A 22,812-nucleotide genomic window follows, 5' to 3' on the forward strand; every position below is an offset into this window, starting at 1 on the left:
GTTGAGAGGGTGCATATTAAGTTTGAAATGCGGGCTCAGCGAAGTCATACAGCCCTTCATAACCAGCAGCTTTTTCGAAAGGAGCCCCTTCAGACTCTTCGAATTGTTGATACTCCCTTCTTCTCGGCACTCGAGTAGATTCTCCTAAGTGATGATTTATCACCTTCAGGCAAGATTCAAAAGGTTTGAAGCCCTCGGGTGATGTGCTGGCACTCCGGTACTACTTGTAATACGTCAAGGTGTGTCAAAGTTGAGGGTTCTTTGGTGGCAATCTGAACTGAGCACCGGTGCATCCTGCCTGATGCTAATACCATCCTCGAGCGTCGTCGATTAAACCCCCTTCATAGCGTTTGAAGTAACCGATGGAGCCATCTTTGAAGCAAATTGAATTGCGAAGGTTGACTCGAGAACACTTGGTGCGTAGCCCTCCCCCACTTTAGCAATCACCCTCGCCTCTTCTTGGCAGGCTTTCTTCGTAACTTCTTCTTCAGAGGGGCCAGCTTCTGCTTCCCGCTATCGTTTTGACCGAGCTATGAAGTTAGGAGCGTAATCAGAAATTACGTATTTTGGCATTTGCAATTGGTCAGCGATAACGCCCCTAACTCTCTCCAAAAACATACCTGCTATGGTCAACTCCTCAGTTTCTTCTTCAGTCTCCTCTTCTGCAACGATGTCAGGTTGAGAGGGTGCATATTAAGTTTGAAATGCGGGCTCAGCGAAGTCATACAGCCCTTCATAACCAGCAGCTTTTTCGAAAGGAGCCCCTTCAGACTCTTCGAATTGTTGATACTCCCTTCTTCTCGGCACTCGAGTAGATTCTCCTAAGTGATGATTTATCACCTTCAGGCAAGATTCAAAAGGTTTGAAGCCCTCGGGTGATGTGCTGGCACTCCGGTACTACTTGTAATACGTCAAGGTGTGTCAAAGTTGAGGGTTCTTTGGTGGCAATCTGAACTGAGCACCGGTGCATCCTGCCTGATGCTAATACCATCCTCGAGCGTCGTCGATTAAACCCCCTTCATAGCTTATTTGAGAGTTTAGGTTCCCTACATAAAGTTGATCATACCCGAACTAGCAAGCAAAGCGACACGGGAAATAGGGCTCTATGTGGCAAGTTGAGCCCATTCGATAAATGTGGTAACCCGACTGGATGTTGACGAGCCAACAAAATCTACCCAAAGATAATGTACTATAATTGTCTTCCATTGGAACGTCTTCGAAAGCATCGCCACATCCTTCATCTGTGAAGTAGGGGAAACGCCGGAAGAACTCATAGTTATTGAAGAAGGATAGAGCCTTCCTCGTCTCCGCTATGTAGTTGTACTTCCATGAGCACCTCTCCAAGCATTGAAGAAAGGGAATAACTTGCCCTTCCCGACACACTGCCAGTGCACTCATCAAGAAGGGATAGTGCAGCACATACCACGCTATCAGATAGGTATAGGGGGGAGGCTAACGCACAGATTGGGAGTTTTGGCAACTTCTTCTCCTTCTCTCTCCTTGACATATACAACTTTGTAAAATTACGCTATCAAAGCGCGCAACCCGCCATGAATGCAAGCTATAATAGCGGGAAGCAGCGTATAAGATTGTCAGTGAGCTAAGCAGACTGTAGGATAAACCACCTCGACTGAGATCGCTTCAAAAGAATGTGTAGGGATCACACAACGCTTCAACCACAACATTAGATACCCAGCAAGCAGCGCCTTATTGGAAATGGGGATCTTGGCTTGGTAGTGGAATGATTAGAAAGTTGTCCCCCGCCTTGAACTCTCCTTCTCAGAGTCGAGGGTATTCAAGACTAGCTTGTAGTCAAAAATCCTATGTGTCATCACTATTTTAGTGCAAACGTCCAAAGGCAGAATTGGCCTAGTCTTGTCATCAGTGTTCTGGAACAAATAATTGGCCCAATTCTTGTGGTTGATGCCTTGGCTCCTCTTCTTCTTACCTTGATGATCCACTGCCCCGACAGTATGTAGGTAGATGTGATAATCGTAGAGCAGCTCCCAGAGGGTCTCAGCTATTTGGGGAAATTTGTTTGAAAGATATTTGATTTCCCTCGGTCCGGGAACATATTCTTTATATGGAAACTCCCCCATTGATAATCCTGAGACTTCGTACATCTCATGCAATGCGAAGCCTAGTTCTCTGTTTGGAGTGAAGAAGGTGCCGGTCTCAGGGAAATAGAGCTTGAGGATGCTCTGAAACTAAGCCGTATTGATCTTATGGCCGAACTGTGTGGCCCTAATAGAAGTGTACAACTCTGTACCTTGCATGTCAGAGTTCTCCTCTAAAACAAACTCAGTAATATGGGACCAAGAAAGCTTTGTAACTAGGCCAGAGTGAATCTACCCAGGAGCTCGGAAGTCTTTTGGCAGAAATTGGCCCCCGGCGTTGAAGAAGTTGTGGCGGAAAGTCTCAGCCACTTCCGCTGTTTCCCCCATCGACAAATCATTCTGCAGCAAGCTGGGATGTAAGACCGTGACGTACTTTCCTGAGCTGTTAATTCTAAATCCATCCTTCGAGCCTATGAAGAGGCTGCAGGTGACTCCATCGTGGGTAGGGGTTAGGTCCCAGTCCATCACTCTGGGTACAGAATGTGACCGCAACTCCATGAACGAAAACCCCCTTGGCATGGCAGGAATGAAATAGCAGACGTCATTTATAACTCGAAGCCATCTGCTTTCACCAAGATACAAACTTGACGGATCAATCTTCGCATCACCGAAAAGGAAGCAGGACTTCTCCATCTCCCTATGCTTGGAATAAGTCATGGCAGCATCCATGATGAATTCTCGAAGCGTGAGATAATGCCCCTCGGAGATTCTTTGTTCATGCTCTGCAGAACTATCAGGGGTGAAAACTGGTACATGTTCGCGAATGGGGAACCTTGCTAGAGTGGAGAACCCTACCCCCACTGACATGGCCAATGGAACTCACCTTTAGGATAGCAGCTCCAGAATAAACCACTACAAAACAAAGATGTGAGAGAAATTAGAAATCTTTGATGAAGTGAAAATTTTCACTAACTCCTCAAAACAATCAAACTAAGCCATGTAGACGAGCTCCGCTAAGCCAGCGCACTATGGAAGTACACCTGACTGAACGAACTTCACCAGACAACAATGTTTGCCAGAATTAACGAACCCGCCAGACAACGAAGTTTGCCAGAATAGACGAACTTCACCGAACAACAAAGTTTGCCAGAACAGACAAACTTTTCCAGACAACAAAGTTCGTCGTATCAAGGAAACTTCGCCTGAAGAATGAACTTCACATGTTCATCTTCTTCAAGCCTTAGCAATCGCATCAGCAAAACAACATAAAAATACAGTGTGTAGAGCTCAACTAAGGTGGGTGGAACAATGTGAGGTATGGCCGAAGCGGAAGCCTTCCCCTTCCCCTTTACAATGGTGGTTCTGGTTTTAGGAGCCATAGAGAAAAATTTCAACAAAGAAAGAAGTCAAAAATCATCTGAAAACTCTGGCAAAGAAAATTCAAAAAGACAAGATCACAATAATTTCTTCTCAAAGAAGAACAAATCTATATATAGGAGAAAAAATTGATGGTTAAGACTTAACCTCCCAACCGACGCGACGGTTTGGATTGAACAAAACAGTTCGGATTCGAAATTTGAAATCAACAGTCATGATTGGTTCCAAAAGGAACGGTTGAGATATGATCTCCAACTAATGCAACGGCTCAGATTGAGCACGTGAAGTGATGAGGCCAAATCACATCACATTTAATGTGATTTGACACACCATCACCACCTCGATTAGCGAACATTGAAGCCTGCTTGCAGTCACTTGGTTCGCCTGCAGCTACTTGGTACACCTGCAACTATTTAGTTTGCCTACAACTGCCTGGTTCACCTGCAATGCTAGGTTCGCTTGAAGAGCCTAACTTCGCCAGAATGGCCAAGTTCATTGGAAATCTCCCTAGTTCGCCTGAATCAATGAATGTTGATCATTTTGTAAGTCTAAATATTTAAAGTATTTTAGACCTCATGCAACCTAATTTGGATCTGAAAACTTTGAAGGGGGTTTTGTAGGCAAATAAAACTGCCTTTATTCCTAACAAAGAAACTCAAAAGTTCACCTGCAAGACTAGAGTTCACCTGAATATTCAAGTTCGCATGAACAAAGCCAAGCTTGCTTGTTCACCTGAACATTCAAGTTCGCATGAACAAAGTCAAGTCCGCCTGAATTCTTGACTCCGCCTGAACATTCAAGTTTGCCTGAACAAAATCAAGTTCGCCTGAATGCTTGACTCTGCCTGAACATTCAAGTTTGCATGAATAAAGTCAAGTTCGCCTGAATACTTGACTCTACGGGAAAAGCCAAGTTCACCTTATAACGTGACTTCGCCTAAGTCAACCCTACAGAATCAATTTTGCCTGAACACTGAGCTTCGCCTGAACGAAGTTAAGTTCACATGAACACTTAAATTCACCTACGAGGTTCTCTTGCACATTCGAGGTTGCATGAACGGTCAAGCTCACTAGAAATTCAAGTCCGCCTTGAACCCTCCTTCATCAGAGTCGAGGGTGTCCAAGACTGGCTTGCAATCAAAAATCCTATGTGCCACCACTATTTCAGTGCAACCGTCTAAAGGAAAAATTGGCCTAGTCTTGTCATCAGTGTTCTGGAACAAATAATCAGCCTAATTCTTGTGGTTGATACCTTGGCTCCTCTTCTTCTTGCCCCGATGATCCACTGCCCCGACAATATGCATGCAGATATGATAATGGCAGAGCAGCTCCCAAAGGGTCTCAGCTATTTGGGGATATTTGTTTGAAAGATATTTGATTTCCCTCGGTTCGAGGACATATTCTCTATATGGAAACTCCTCCATTGATAATCCTAAGACTTCATACATCTCATGTAATGTGCCCAGTTCTCCGTTTGGAGTGAAGAAGGTGCCGGTCTAAGGGCAATAGAGCTCGAAGATGCTCTGAAACTTCACCGTATTAATCTTAAGGCCGAACTGTGTGGCCCTAATAGCAGTGTACAACTCCGTACCTTGCATGTCAGAGTTCTCCTCTAAAACGAACTCTGTCATATAAGACGACCAGAGCTTTGTACCCGGGGCAGAGTGAACCTACCCAGGAGCTTGGAAGTCTTTTGGTGGAAATTGGCCCCTGGCATTGAAGAAGCTATGGCGGAAAGTCTTAGCCACTTCTAATGTTTCCCCCATTGGTAAATCATTCTGTAGCAAGCCAGGATGTAAGGCCGTGACGCACTTTCCTGATCTGTTAATTCCAAATCCAACCTTCAAGCCTGTGAAGAGACCGCATGTGACTCCATCGTGGGTGGGGGTTAGGTCCCAGTCCATCACTCTGGTTACAGAAAGTGACCACAACTCCATGAACGAAAACCCCCTTGGCATGGCAGGGATGAAATAGCGGACGTCGTTTATAACCCGAAGACATCTACTCTCACCAAGATACAAACTTGACGAATCAGTCTTCACATCACCGAAAAGGAAGCATGACTTCTTCATCTCCCTACGCTTGGAATAAGTCATGGAAGCATCAGAATTCTCGAAGCATGAGATAATGCCCTTGGGAGATTCTTTGTTCATGCTCTACGGAACTATCAAGGGTGAAAACTAGTACATGTTCACGAATAGGGAACCTGGCTGGAGTGGAGAACCCTACCCCATTGCATGGCCGATGGCACTCACCTTTGGGATAGCAGCTCTAGGATATACCACTACAAAACAATGAGAGAAATTAGAAATCTTTTATGAAGTGAAAATTTTCACTAACTCCTCAAAACAGGCGAACTAAGCCATGTAGGCAAGCTCAACTAAGCCGGCGCACTATGGAAGTGTGCCTGACTAAACGAACTTCACCAGACAACAAGTTCGCTAGAACTAACGAACTTCACCAGAAGACGAAGTTCGCCAGGACAGACGAACTTCGCCAGACAATGAAGTTCGCCAGAACAAATGAACTTCACCAGACAACAAAGTTTGCCAAATCAAGCAAAGTTTGCCAGAACAGACGAACTTCGCCAGACAACAAAGTCCGCCAGAACAAAAGAACTTCACCAGACAACAAAATTTGCCAAATCAAGCAAACTTCGCCAGAGGAATGAACTTCGCTGGTTCATCTTCTTCAAGCCTTAGCATTTCGCATCAGTAAAACAACGTAAAAAGACAGAGTGTGTAGAGCTCACTTGAGGAGGGCGGAGTGACGTGAGGTACGGCTGAAGAGGAAGCCTTCCCCTTCCCCTTTGCAACGGCGGTTTTGGCTAAGAGCCATGGAGAAAAATTACAACAAAGAAAGAAGTCAAAAATCGTCTGAAAACTCCGACGAAGCAAATTCAAAAAGACAAGATCACAGTAATTTCTTCTCAAAGAAGAACAAACCTATATATAGGAGAAAAAACCGACAGTTAAGATTTAATCTCGCAACCGACGTGACGGTTTGGATTGAACAAAACGGTTCAGATTCGAATTTTGAAATCATTCGTCACGATTGGTTCCAAAAGGAACGGTTGAGATCTGATCTCCAACTGACACAACGGCTCAAATCGAGCGCGTGAAGTGATGAGGCCAAATCACATCGCATTTAATGTGATTTGACATGCCATCATCGCTTCGACTGGCGAACATTGAAGCCCACCTGTAGTCACTTGGTTTGCTTGCAGTCACTTGGTTTGCCTGCAACTGCCTGGTTTTCCTGTAATGCTAAGTTCACTTGAAGAGCCTAACTTCGCCAGAATGGCCAAGTTCACTAGAAATTTCCTCACTTCGCCTGAATCAATGAATGATGATCATTTTGCAAGTCTAAATATTCAACATATTTTAAACCCCATGCAACCTAATTTGGGTCTGAAAACTTTGAAGAGGGTTTTGTAGGCAAATAAAACTGCCTTTATTCCTAACAAAGAAACTAAAAAGTCCACCTGCAAGACTGGAGTTTGCCTGAATATTCAAGTTCGCATGAACAAAGCCAAGTTTGTTTGTTCGCCTGAACATTCAAGTTCGCTTGAACAAAGTCAAGTTCGCCTGAATTATTGACTCCGCCTAAACATTCAAGTTTGCCTAAACAAACTCAAGTTTGCCTGAATGCTTGACTCCGCTTGAACATTCAAGTTTGCATGAATAAAGTCAAGTTCGCCTGAATACTTGACTCTGCGAGAAAAGTCAAGTTCACCTGATAACATGACTTCGCCTGAGTCAACCCTGCAGAATCAATTTTTCCTGAACACTGAGCTTCGCTTGAATGAAGTTAAGTTTGCCTGAACACTTAACTTCACCTATGAGGTTTGCCTGCATGTTCCAGCTCGCCTGAACGACCAAGCTCGCTAGAACGTCAAGTCCACCTGCCCCGCTTGACCAAGTTAACTACTAACGCTTAAAATGTGGAAGTGGTTGTACCCACTTTCCACATTCCTAGGAGGTGGTTACATGTCATTCTTCTCTATAAATAACCACTAATGACTACCAAAAAGAAGACCGGACTTTAAGATCTTGGTACACTCGACATTTAAGCAATCAAACATTTGCTAGCCTTCAAGCATCTTAGATCGGGTACTCGAACTCTGACAAAACTTCTACCACGCGAGGAAGTTTGTTTGTAACCTTGTTTGAATCATCAACGTGAAGCAAACTCGACTCAAGCATCGAGTGAGGCATCCTTTCACCCCAAAAGATCCTACATTAAACAAAAGAGAGATCAGATCTATTCTCTCTTCGTCTGTGTAAAAGCGACTTCCAATTTGTAACACATAATCAATCGATACAAATTTGAGATCATATTTTATGACCAACACCACATATCAGTGAATCTTAGCAGACTCATGAATTTTCTCTCATACTCTGCCACTTACATGTCTCCCTGCTCCAGTCGGGATAGCTTTGCCTCCTCCCTGGCCTTCATCACGAAAGATACGTACTGCTCATCAAAGAAAAATAGATAAAATCCTGCCAGTCGAGCATCATCCTCTGCTCCGGTAAAAACTGGAGCCTATAACATCCTCCAGCGTTGCCCTTAAGGCTGAACGCTACCAACTTTTGCTTCTGAACTGGGTCGACGTCGAGAAAATCTAGGATGTTCCACACATCCTTTTCCCACTTGTGTGCCACCAGCAAATTTGACAAACCCTAAAACTCTGGGGCTCGTAGCTTCTGATATCGTTCCACTAGACGGAGCCATGCCTCCTACTCGGTAGCTTTGTCTACTAGTGGAGGTACCTCCATAATCGGTACTGTTAGCATTGCTGGTGGTGGAACCACGAGAGGTGGAACCACAGGTGGATCTGGATCCGCTGCACACTTCTCAAGCGCTGCAAGTCTAGCCACGATCGGCGCTTGAAGGTCAATCAAATACTACAGAGCCTGATGCGGCTTGGGATCTGGCTCAGCTTGCCCAGCTCCCCGGGTATAGGGTCCACCTCGACCATGTCCTCGTCCTGACATCTAAATTTTCAGGAGGAGAGCTTATTAGACACAGTGAATGAGACCACAAATATTTATAACATAGCATATAGCAATAGGAAATCATAAAACATAGTATTTTTGAAAATACTTTGTAACCAAAGTAAGACAAGCATAAAAAAATTCCTTGAAAATTTTCGAGTTATGCGCACTACAGTTTCACTCAATCTAGGAATCCCTTGCGAACTCTATACATTACCCTAAGAAAACTCTATACTAGCTCCATGACCCGACATAGAATACTCTAAAGATACTGGAACTAGAGCTCTAATACCAACTATGACGCCCCTGTTTTTACACATGGCTGTAGTCCAAGGTGAAACCAGAGATATCAAATTTGCCATACACCTTCCACTGTACATAAACATGTTTCACTATCACTATTGCTATCACTCTAGCAGAAATAAAATGTGATAATAAGGAAGCCCCTAAAATCTAAAGAAAATTGGACAAAGTACCTCTAGAACTACTGAAGTGAAGAGTACAAGTAGATATAACAATGGTAAGGGATACTCGGCGGAAAAGTCATCCACACATATAATTGTCGCTGGTTCCCAAATACATTACTGATGAATATAAGAAATAACATACGAAGAAGAAATAGCTAACAACATATATGAGTGTCCCAATAGGGAAGAAAGATACATGGTTGACAGATCCACATCCACTGACACAAGTATAATGAGTCTCAAAAACATAAGGGTAAACTAAACAATACTTAGGCACTCGGCCCCAAAATAGTGTACATCTCTAAAAGACGAAAGAAAAGAAAAAATAAATGAGTCCACTGTGGAGCACTAGCTACCTATGATGAATGATGGTGAATTATGTTGATTCCTCGTCAACCTGCGGCTCTCCGAGTCCCCGACTAGTTACCTAAAAAGAGGCGGACACAACAAGCGTCAGAGCGCTAGCAAGAATATCTCCACCGCCCCCAGGAAAAGGAATAGCGAGTATAATAGCAGTGCTACATATAGCATGAATATATACATATATTATATACCATGTACTAAGAGGAGTTAAGATTTAAAAACCCACAACACGAGAAGAGTATGTCGAGTGAATAGTCCAAACAAGGAAACCCTCGTATATACCATATATCTCAAATTGTGAATCACTAAATATCAACTCTCAAAATCCTATAAACAAGCAATAAAGAAGTACATCACCAACACCTCATCTAGGAAATGCTGTGCATGCCAAAACATAATATTTTACTCAACCCTCGGGGTAGGTGGCATGAGAGCAAATACACAATCCTATGTAATCCTCTTCAACGAATATGGTGTGGAGTATACGTGCTCACAGTATCCTGTAGCTCATTGTAATATCGTGCGGCTCACTACCTAACACGGACACCAAACGGAGTATAGGCATATCAGCGTAATCCGAAACATAATGCAAGCAAAAGAGATGTGGAGTATCGGTGCTCACAGTATCATGTGGCTCATCGCAATATAATGCAGCTCACAACCTAACTCAAACATCCATGCAAAAATATGATACGGAGCATAGGTACTCACAGTATCCCACGGTTTATCGTAATATCATGCGACTCACTACCTATCTTCGTCATCCATCTAGACATATGACGCTGACATATGCAACTTGATAGCTGTCGCCCCCACGTCACTACAAGCTCAACACATGGGACGCGCACTCCCGAAGATCCGTACATGTCCAAACCCAATATGTACACTCCCATGACCACGCACGTATATCGACGTGCGGGCCCGTACACCGTGTCCGCAACCAAACGTGCGTGGAAGATCAACACATGCAAAAACAACACCAAATCAGTCGACTGGCCCTTAGGAATCAGTCGACTGATATCCCATCAGTCGACCGAACAGTGAGCATTCACAATTAATAAGTCTCGACCGGTCGACTGATGATCTATCAGTCGCTTGACCTAAGAGGGAAAAAATCCTGAGAGCCGATCGGTCGACTGATCAATGGGGTCAGTCGAACGACCCGAACGCTAAAACAAAAATCAACAACTTTCTAAAGTTAATTGATTTTCTCAAAAACTTGTAAAATATCAATATGGGGTGTGAATCATCTTTTAAATCTTACATTAACTTAAGTAGGGGCATGGCCAAACTGGTATAGATCAAATAAAATCATGGTTTTAGGATCTAATTTCCCTAAACATCACTAATCAAATTTAAATTGATTAATTAGGGTTCTAATCCTACTCAATTAGTCAATTAGCAAATAATTAGAGTTCTAGTCATCAAGATCATGTCTTTTCTTTATTTAGTGATTGGATCTAAAGTTCTATTAATCAATTTAGGGTTTAATCCATCGAAATCAAAAATAATGGGGAATGTGTTTGGAAAGAGATGAACTTACCTCTAGAGAACGATTCGATCTCTAAACTGATGATTTGGACGAAGTTGCTTCACAAAAGTAGTAGATCTCGCCCTCTTCTAGATCTTTGCTTCACAAAGTTTTTCTAAAATCAAAAGTAAATTTTTTAGGGTTTAGAGAGGGGGAGGTGGCTGCTCAACGTGAGAGAGAAGGGGGAGAGATAAATTAGGGTTTTTAATTATTAATAGGGAAAATTGTGTTAAGGCCTCAGAAGTAATATCATCATGTGTTGCAGCCCTCTTTTAATAATTATTACCCTCCAACTAAGCATAGAGAGAGAATAAAAAGTACAAAACCCCCCAAAATGTCCTTATCTACTCTATTCTTTCATGTTAGGTCTATTTAGAGTTCATGTTAGGTCTAATTCGGTTTTATGTTAGGTCTAATTCGGTTTCATGTTAGGTCTAATTTAATTCCTTTTAAGTCTAATTTAAATCATGTTATGTCCAATTTAACTTGTTTTAAGTCTAATTTAATTCATATTAAGTCTAATTCAACTTGTTTTAAGTCTAATTTCATGTTAAATCTAATTTAATTTATATTAAGTCTAATTTAATTCCTTTTAAGTCTAATTTAGATAATGTTATGTCTAATTCAACTTGTTCTAAGTCTAGTTTAATTGGACTTAACATGAAATTAGACTTATATACCCTTTTAAGTCTAATTTAAATTATGTTAATTCTAATTTTAATCATGTTAAATTCTTTTGAAGTCTAATTTAAATCATGTTAAGTCTAATTCAACTTTTTTAAATCTAATTTCATGTTAAGTCTAATTCATTTAAACTTAGAACAAGTTGAATTAGACATAACATGATTTAAATTAGACTTAAAAAGAATTAAATTAGACTTAATATGAATTAAATTGGATTTAACATTAAATTAGACTTAAAGCGAGTTGAATTAGACTTAATATAAATTAAATTAGATTTAAAACAAGTTGAAATAGACATAACATGATTTAAATTAGACTTAAAGGAATTAAATTAAGCCTAACATGAAATAAATTAGACCTAACATGAACTCTAAATAGACCTAATATGAAATGAATTAGATCTAACACGAATTACACCTAACATGAACTCTAAATAGACCTAACATGAAATTAGACCTAAGATGTTAGGTCTATTTAGAGGTCTAATTTGATTTTATGTTAGGTCTAATTTAATCACTTTTAAGGCTAATTTAAATCATGTTATGTCTAATTTAACTTGTTTTAAGTCTAATTTAATTCATGTTAAGTCTAATTCAACTTGTTTTAAGTCTAATTTCATATTAAATCCAATTTAATTCATATTAAGTCTAATTTAAATCATGTTATGTCTAATTCAACTTGTTCAAGTCTAATTTAATTAGATTTAACATGAAATTAGACTTATATACCTTTTAAGTCTAATTTAAATCATGTTAAGTCTAATTCAACATTTTTAGTCTAATTTAATTGGACTTAACATGAAATTAAACTTATATATCCATTTAAGTCTAATTTAAATCATGTTAAGTCTAATTTCAGTCATGTTAAATTCCATGTAAGGTCTAATTTATAGTCCTAACATGCTAGGTCTATTTCCTTTCATGTTAGGTCTATTTAGAGTTCATGTTATATCTAATTCGTTTCATGTTAGGTCTACTTGAGTTCATGTTACGTCTAATTTGTTTCATGTGAGGTCTATTTAGATTCGTTTCATGTTAGGTCTATTTATAGTTCATGTTGGGTCTAATTTGTTTCATGTTAGGTCTATTTGAGTTTATTTAGGTCTATTTAGAGTTCATGTTAGGTGTAATTCGTTTCATGTTAGGTCTAATTTAATTTCTTTTAAGTCTAATTTAAATCATGTTATGTTTAATTCAACTTGTTTTAAGTTTAATTTAAATCATGTTAAGTCTAATTCAACTTATTTTAAGTCTAATTTCATGTTAAATCTAATTTAATTCATCTTAAGTCTAATTTAAGTCTTGTTATGTCTAATTCAACTTATTCTAAGTTTAATTTAATTGGACTTAACATGAAATTAGACTTATATAGCCTTTTAAGTCTAATTTAAATCATGTTAAGTCTAATTTTAATTATGTTAAATTCTTTTTAAGTCTAATTTAAATCATGTTAAATCTAATTCAACATTTTAAGTCTAATTTCATGTCAAGTCCAATTCAATTAGACTTAGATCAAGTTGAATTAGACATAACATGATTTAAATTAGACTTAAAAGGAATTAAATTAGACTTAATATGAATTAAATTGGATTTAATATGAAATTAGACTTAAAACAATTTGAATTAGACTTAACATGAATTACATTAGACTTAAAACAAATTGAATTAGACATAACATGATTTAAATTAGACTTAAAATGAATTAAATTAGACCTAACATGACATCGAATTAGACCTAAAACCGAATTAGACCTAACATGAACTCTAAATAGACCTAATATGAACTCTAAATAGACCTAACATGAACTCTAAATAGACCTAATATGAACTCTAAATAGACCTAACATGAAAGAATAGAGTAGATAAGGGCATTTTATAGTTTTGTACTTTTTATCCTCTCTATGCTTAGTTGGCAGGTAATAATTGCTAAAAGAGGGTTGCAGCACATGATGTGACACTTTTGGGGGCTGAATGTAAAACCCCAAAAATTTAAATATTTTGTGATAAATAATAATAAATATGTTACATATTTATAAATAACATATTATGATGTTTGAGTATGCTAGGAATTGATTTGAGATCAATTCAATGTATATATGTATATATATAAGAGCAAATGCACAAATCATGCTCGATGTATAAATCTAAAAATTTATGACCAGTGGAGAGATTTTATATTTTACACACTAAAACACTGTGAATATGAAAAAACATAAAATCAAAGTTGTAGATATCTTTAGTAGCTTTCCAACAAATCTTTAATCACATCATTCTGAGGTCGGATGCGAACGTTACAGCCAAAATACCGAAGAGTATGTTTCTAGTCAGACTGGGTTTTTCTGTTTCGGATTTCAGGTTTTGGGCTGTAGTTTTTCGGGTTTGCTATCATATATACACATGTTTAAATATGAAAAACACCTCTTTTCTCCTGTGTTCCAAACCCTAGCAGCCTCTTTTCCCCTCCCTCAAACCCTAGTTCTTTTCTTTGGCGATTTTGAGGGATTTTGGAGGATTTTTCAGCGGGTTTTATGCAGTGCAGCGAAGAAGGTTGGTTCTCTTTCACGTGGCAGGAGTTTTTCAGCATCAGAGGCGAGTAACATCTCACTCAACTCTGCACCTTTTTTATTTTGCACGTTTTATTAAGTTTTATTCGGATTTTTCGAGCCTAAAATGTATTTTTAGTGTACAAAAGATAGATATTTATAACTTATGAAGTGAGAATAATTTCAGATCTAAAATTTATTAATCATGAATTAAATCATAAGTTTTTGCTTTTAAAACGTTTAAACATGTGTATATAAATGTTTAGGGTTTCGACGATATATTTACATGCTAATATTTTATTTCATGTTGTTTCATATATGTTGATATCAGTAATATTATGCTTGAAAAATAATAATATCACTTCTAGATTTGTTTCGAAGCAGACAGAAACCCGTGAAGGGTTTTTGCCTATTTCGGTTGATCGCCGGCACAGTTTATGCATGTTTACTTTCGTTGTGTACTTTAATATGAACGAGGAGTCGCCTCGAATATTTGGCATTAGAAATTATTGTTTATTATGTATCTTCATATGTGAGATGGTTTGCAGACATGAGTTTAGATTTGCACACCGAGACACATGTGAAATTAGTGTATATGCATCCTTTTCATATATCTCATCGATATTCTACACATTTCATTCAGTCCATGTGTTGGGCAATTATTATGTGCAGTCCATGTGTTGGACATTCATCATATTCAGTCCATGTGTTGGACATTCATTATATTCAGTCCATGTGTTGGATATTCATCATTCAGTCCATGTGTTGGACAATTTATATATGCAGTCCATGTGGTTGGCATCCACTACACCTAGTCTTAGTCCATGTATTGGACACCTGTTTAAACCTTGAACATGACACTTACACTTACATGGGCTGGACATGACACTTATGTGGGTTTTGACATGATATCATATTTGAGTTCTGAGATGAGTTAGTCTTCTTTATATTATTGTTCCTGTATTAGATCTTGGGTTTGGTATTTAGGGATTTATAATTTAAGATACAATGTATATACATGAGGGTTTCCTTGTTTAGATTATTTCGCTCGACATACCTATGCTCGTGTTGTAATTTCCTAAATACTAAAATCCTCTTATTGTTAAGATCAATGATTTCATGTATATATGTATTAACTATATTTTCTATATGCAACGAGCTCTCTCCCTTGGGGTTGGTTGTGATGTTGCTCGCTAGCGCTTTGACGCTCGTTATCCCCTCCCATTTCAGGTAACGAGCCAGGTGTATGGAGAATCGCAGGTTGATGGCGATACTTATTAGCGTCCATCTTTCATTTGTAGTTTTATTTTATTTATGGAGATCCACTGTAGATATTTTGTTTAGACATTTGAGAGTTATGTTCTAGAAGTTATAAAGGTTGTGTGCCTTATTTCCTTTTATCAGATATTATGTATTTGAGACTTGTTGAGATCTCTAGACTAGTTATTTCAGAGATTCACTTTATATTTTTGTATATTGGATGATGAAATATCATTTTTATCTCTATTATTTCATCATATATCACTTGTATTATCTTTTACTTGCTTTTGTACCTACACCTGTTGTTGACTCTATTAGAGAGATAGTAATTAGGATGGTGAAACATGTTATTGCATGGTATGGTGCATGACAGGTTTGACATTCCTGGTTTTACCTTGGACTGTAGCCTTGTGTGAACCCAGGGGCATCACAGTTGGTATCAGAGTTCTAGTTCCAGTATCATTAGGATCATCCTGTGTCGAGTCGTGGAGCTAGGATAGACTTTCTTAGGATTCATGTATAGTGCCCACTAAGGATTTCCTAGTATGAGTGAGGACGATATATGCGTATAACTTAAAATTTTGAGAATATTTTTTTTATGATAACTATTTTGTGTAAATTTAAGTATTTGTGTGATTACTAAATGTTGTGAAAATCATATTGTGATACATTATGTATATATATATGTCCATTTTGACTCATGAACTCTTATTTCTTATTATTAGAGATGGCAGGACGTGGTAGACCTCGTACTCGGAGAGCTGGACAGGCAGAGTCACAGCAGGCTCCATCTGAGCCACAACAAGCTCAACCCGAGCCACAACAGGCACCAGCTGAGCCGCAGCAGGCACCCCAGTACCTAGTAGATATCATGGCTCCCCTTATAGCTAGGATGATAGCAATTGAGGAGCTTGTGGCGAATCATATCACGCCACCACCACCACCGGTAGCTCAGCCACAGGGGATACTAGCTGTTCCCATCAGAGAGAGATCCCAGAGATCACACCTGCAGTTATTCCATCAGCAGTCCCGGATAGAGCCACAGAGCAGGAGGCTTGGCTCCGTATGGTAGAGAGGTACCAGAAGATGAGGGCACCATAGTTCCAAGGATCATCAGACCCTCTTATAGCCCATAAGTGGAAGGAGGATGTGAGTAATGTACTTGACATACTCAATGTGGACTCAGTTCAGAAGCAGAGACTGGCATCTTACAGTCTGAAGGGAGACGCTGGGAGATGGTACCGACTCCAGTTTACTCCAAAGCATAGGATGACCCCCACATGGGAGGATTTCGTATATTTCTTTGACGGACAGTATATTTCTTCTGCAACACGAACTGGGAAGTAGCTTGAGTTGTCCCGATTGACTTAGGGGGACATGACAATAGTTGACTTTGAGAGCAAGTTTATGGAGTTGCTGCACTTCACGTGTATGTGGCAGACAGGAGAGCATCAGGCTTAGATGTTTCTAGCAGGGCTTCGCCCCAATATTCGCCGATACCTCGTCTCGAGGAAGTTTTATTTGGTACGAGAGGTAGCGGGGCCCGCCACTTCACAGGAAATTAAGACGGCCATGTTTCGGAAAGACAAGGAAGGGAAAGCTAAGACAGGACAGACCAGGGATAAGGGTAAGAACAAGAGACCTTTTTCTGGACCTCGGCAGCAACATCAGGGCCCTCATAAGAAGGGACCCCAGCAGGATCAGAGAGTGCATCAACAGCGTAAGTTTCAGGGGGTTTGCTATAACTATCGCAAGGTCGGACACAAGGTATCAGAGTGTCGCAGCACACCAGCAGGAGCTCAGTAGGGCAAGGGCCCGAACCAGCAGCAGGGGCCAGCAGATAAGGCTTGAGGCACCGCCAGCAGCTCAGAAGATTGAGGGATAGGTTCGCGCAGTTCTGGAGGTTCCTCAGGGGCAGATAGTCTCGTATTCTCTAGCACCAGTAGTAGAGCAGTCTTCAGCCACAGGCAGAGTGTATGCGATAGTTACGCGTGATCATGGAGCTGGCCGTAGTGGAGGGTACGTTCCTTGTGAATTCCTTTCCCGCCCGTATTCTCTTCGATTTGGGAGCTTCGCATTCCTTCATTTCATATGCTTTTATGTCTAGACTCTAGCTCATAGCTCAGCCTCTAGACACCCCTTTATCAGTTTTCACCTCTTTAGGTGAGGTATCGCTTCTGGAGAGCGTTTGTAGGAGGTGTGCCATCAGTTTAGACGAGTTGGAGTTCATTGTCGATTTGATAGTGTTGCATATGTTCGAGTTCGATGTTATCCTTAGTATGGATTGGTTATCTTCCTACCACGTTAGTATTAACTACTTTGCAAAGATAGTCAATTTGCGAGCGTCCGATGGGTCCGAGATGATTGTAGCCACCTCTCAGGGCAACTATTTTGCGTAGTCGTTTCTAGCGTACATTGAGGAGGTGATGCGATAGGATCAGAGTATTGATTTATTGGAGACTAGAGTTATCTCAGAGTATCAGGATGTCTTTTAGGACAAACCTGGGTTACTCCTGTGAGAGAGGTTGAGTTTTGTATTGAGTTGCAGCTGGGCACAGCCCCGATATCCTGTACACCCTATCACATGGCACCAGATGAGATGAGGGAGCTTCAGACCCAGCTGGATGAGTTATTAGCTCAGGATTTTATTCGTCAGAGTCAGTCTTCATGGGGAGCGTCGGTTCTCTTCGTGAAGAAGAAGGATGGCAGTATGCGTTTGTGTATTGATTATAAAGAGTTGAACAAGGTCACTATCCAGAATAGGTACCCATTACCTAGGATTGAGGACTTGTTCGACCAGTTGCAGAGAGTGCAGTATTTCTCAAAGATTGATCTTCGTTCTGGTTATCATTAGTTGCGAGTTCGGGAGATGGATATTCCTAAGACCGCTTTTCTGACTCGATATGGATCTTTTGAGTTCATGGTCATGCCATTTGGGTTAACCAATGCACCCGCGGTATTCATGGATTTGATGAACCGGCTTTTTCTTCCCTTCTTGGACCAGTTTGTGATTGTTTTTATCGATGACATCCTTATTTATTCGAGATCGGAGGCAGATCATGAGCAGCATCTACGGTTAGCTTTGCAGACCCTGCGAGAGCATCAGTTATATGCCAAGTTTAGTAAGTGCGAATTTTGGCTTTCAGAAGTTAGATTTCTCAGCCACATCATCAGTAGAGAGGGCATAGTAGTAGATCCGGCTAAGGTTACAACAATTCTTGATTGGGAACCACCGAAGACGGTGATAGAGATTCGTAGCTTTTTGGGTTTAGCCGGCTATTACAGGAAGTTCATCCAGGACTTCTCGAAGATTTTGACGCCGCTTACATGCCTTAAGAAGAAGGGTGTACAGTTTATTTAGAGCGTGGAGTGTCAGAAGGCCTTTGATACCTTGAAGACTAAGTTGACTACAACGCCAGTTTTGACTATTCCGAGCAGCGACAGGACATTTGTGGTCTACACAGATGCATCATTGGCAGGTTTAGGAGGCGTCTTGATGCAGACTCAGAGGGTGGAGCATACATCTCACTACAGTTGAGGGTACATGAGCAGAACTATCCCACTCATGACTTAGAGTTAGCAGCAGTGATATTTACACTGAAGTCATGGAGGCACTACTTGTATGGAGTGCAGTTTGAGTTATTCACAGACCATCAGAGTCTGAAGTATCTTTTCTCTCAGAAGGAGCTCAACCAGAGACAGAGGAGGTGGATTGAGTTTGTCAAGGATTATGAGTTCGCGATTCAGTATCATCCGGGGAAGGTGAACGTCAAAGCAGATGCTTTAAGCAGGAAGCGTTGACATCGGGTTTTGGCTTTGAGATGCTCAGTGTATCGAGATCTTATTACTCTTAGCCGGTTTGATTTTAGACCCGAGATTTGTGGAACCAGTGCATTTTTGGGAGTTGTGTCAGTACATCCATATTAGAGTATCAGAGTTGTCAGAGCTCAGCTGGAAGACTCTTGGATTCAAATCCGAAAGGAGGAGATTACCAAAGAGCCTAAGGCTGATTGGACCATTGGAGCAGATAGAGATCTATGGAGTTCCGGACACGATTGTATCGGATCGAGGTTCAGTGTTCACTTCGTACTTCTGGAGGAGTTTCCAGGATTCTTTTGGCAGCAGACTATCATACAGCAGTGTATTCCACCTACAGACGGATGGTCAGACGGAAAGAGTAAATCAGGTGTCGGAAGACATGTTGCGAGCTTGTGTCATTAACTTTCAGGGTAGCTGGGAGGATCATATTCCACTGATAGAGTTCACGTATAACAATAGTTATCAAGCGACAATCAGTATGGCCCCGTATGAAGCATTGTATGTGAGACTTTGTAGATCACCGATATGTTAGGCAGAACCAGAGGATAGCTTGATGCTTGGGCCAGAGCTTGTGAGGTAGACCACTAAAAAGATAGCATTGATCAGAGAGCGGATTCTAGCTGCTCAGAGTCGGCAAAAGAGCTATGCAAATATAAGACGAAGACCTTTGGAGTTTCAGGTTGGAGATTCAGTTATGCTGAAGGTATCGCCCATGAAAAGCGTTCAACGATTCGGAAAGCGGGGAAAGCTTGCACCGAGGTATATTGGACCTTTCTAGATTTTAGAGCGCATTGGAGCCGTGTCATACAGACTAGATCTTCCAGCATCGATGTCTAGTATACACAATGTATTTCATGTTTCTATGCTCAAGAAACACTTACATGATGAGGAGAAACATCGAGTGTTGGTTGCACCAGAGATTGAGATTCAGGATGATTTGACTACTATTGAGATTCTAGTTAGTATACTTGCCAGAGAGGACAAGAGGCTTAGAATCAAGGTAATGCCTTTGGTGAAAGTTCAGTGGAGCCGAAGAGGCATTGAGGAGATTTCTTGGGAGCGCGAAGAGGACATGCGTCGCGACTACCCACACATGTTTGAATAGATAAAATAAATTTTTGTATGACTTATATATGACTTATGGATTACATGTATGGTGATGTTTATACTTAACACTAAAATGAGGGTATTAACACTTAACTCTTAAATACTCGGAACACATGGTATATATATGAGGGGTTCCTTGTTGGATTTTTTTCACTCGATGTACTTATTCCATTTAGTTAGGGGTTAAGTGAGGGTATTTACATTTTAGATGATTAAGTCTAGACATCGAGGATGATTCTCGGGAGCTCGAAGATATTATGCAGCACGACTACCCGCACCTATTGAGGAAGTAGATTGATTTATGTGTGTGATTATTTGTATGGTTATATTTAGATTTAACGCTAGAATGAGGATATTTCCGCTTAATTCTTAATCTTTTGGAACATATGGTATATATATGGGGGTTCCTTGTTTGGATTTTTTGCCCGACGTACTAGTTCTATTTGATTAAGGGTTGAGTGGGAATATAGTCATTCTGGATTGTTAAGTATATCTATTTGATTAAGGGTTGAGTGGGAATATAGTCATTCTGGATTGTTAAGTATAAATATCCCTATATGCGTATCAAGAGTTTAATATTACGAGAGGTGTATGTGCGGGTTGGATTTCACCCTCGACATGCTTTCTAATACTATCTTTCAGTTAAGTATAATTTCTGAATTTCGAGGACGAAATTCTTTTAAGGGGGGAAGAATGTAAAACCCTAAAAATTTAATATTTTGTGATAAATAATAATAAATATGTTATATATTTATAAATAGCATATTATGATGTTTGAGTATGCTAGGAATTGATTTGAGATCAATTCAATGTATATATGTATATATATAAGAGCAAATGCACAAATCATGCAGCATGTATAAATCTGGAAATTTATGACTAGTGGAGAGATTTTGTATTTTACACAGTGATACATTATGAATATGGAAAAACTTAAAAGACCAAAGTTGTATATATCTTCAGCATATTTCTAACAAATCTTTAATCACCTTATTCTGAGGTTGGATACGAAAGCTACAACCAAAATACCGAAGAATATGTTTCTAGTCAGACTAGGTTTTTCAGTTTCGGGTTTCGGGTTTTAGACTGTAGTTTTTCGGGTTTGCTGTCATATATACACATGTTTAAACACGAAAAACACCTCTTTTCTCCTATGTTCCAAACCCTAGCAGCCCATTTTCCCCTCCCTCAAACCCTAGTTCTTTTCTTTGGCGGTTTTGAGGGATTTCGGAGGATTTTTTTAGCGGGTTTTGTGCAGTGCAGTGAAGGGGATTGGTTCTCTTTCACGTGGTAAGAGTTTTTCAGTATCTAAGGCGAGTAACATCTCACCCAACTCTGTACCCTTTTATTTTACACGTTGTATTAAGTTTTATTCGGATTTTTCGAGCCTAAAACGTATTTTTAGTGTACAAAAGATAGATCTTTATAAATTATGAAGTGAGAATACATTATCATAATTTTCTAATTGATTACAACAGTAACCTTGACAAATTTCAGATCTAAAATTTATTAATCATGAATTAAATCATAAGTTTTTGATTTTAAAACGTTTAAACATGTGTATATAAATGTTTAGAGTTTCGACGATATATTTACATGCTAATATTTTGTTTCATGTTGTTTCATATATGTATTAACTGTATTTTTTATATGCAATGAGCCCTCTCCCTTGGGGTTGGTTGTGATGTTGTTCGCTAGTGCTTTGACGCTCGTTGTCCCCTCCCATTTCAGGTAACAAGCTAGGTGCACGGAGAGTCGCAGGTTGATGGCGATACTTATTAGTGTACATCTTTCATTTGTAGTTTTATTTTATTTATGGAGCTCCATTGTAGACATTTTGTTTAGACATTAGAGAGTTATGTTCTAGAAGTTGTAAATATTGTGTGCCTTATTTCTTTTTATCAGATATTCTGTGTTTGAGACTTGTTGAGATCTCCAGACTAGCTATTTCAGAGATTCACTTTATATTTTTCTATGTTGGATGATGAAATATCATTTTTATCTCTATTATTTCATTATATATCTCTTGTATTATCTTTTACTTACTTTTGTACCTACACGTGTTGTTAACTCTACTAGAGAGATAGTAATTGTGATGGTGAAACATGTTATTGCGCGGTGTGGTGCATGAATGATTTGACATTCCTGGTTTCACCTCAGACTACAGCCTTGTGTGAATCCAGGGTCCTTACATTGAACCACATGGGAAAAATGTGAAGGGCTGCAGCACATGATGATATTATATATATATATATATATATATGATTTTTAAAATCAATATCCCTTCTCTCTCTATTCTCACACCCAAAACTAAATAGAAACACTCTCTTAGCCACATGGCGACCCCCTACGCTGCCCTATGGTAGCCCAACATTTAAAATTAGATGGATAATATCAAATCAATCAAATCATGTGGTAATGTATCCGTCTCGAAAATTGGGTTTCAGTCTCCGTCGTCAGAATGCAACGAAACTTGACCCACAGTACGGTCTCGACATTCTAAGATCAATGGCGCAAGCCTCGTACCCATCTGATCAATAAAAAATTACTAAAAATAAAAATACGGCAGATTTCAGCAGACTCGCGACACCGAGGCTGAAACTGTG

Source organism: Asparagus officinalis, chromosome 9 (assembly GCF_001876935.1).
Source record: "Asparagus officinalis chromosome 9, Aspof.V1, whole genome shotgun sequence".
NCBI classification, from domain to species: domain Eukaryota; kingdom Viridiplantae; phylum Streptophyta; class Magnoliopsida; order Asparagales; family Asparagaceae; genus Asparagus; species Asparagus officinalis.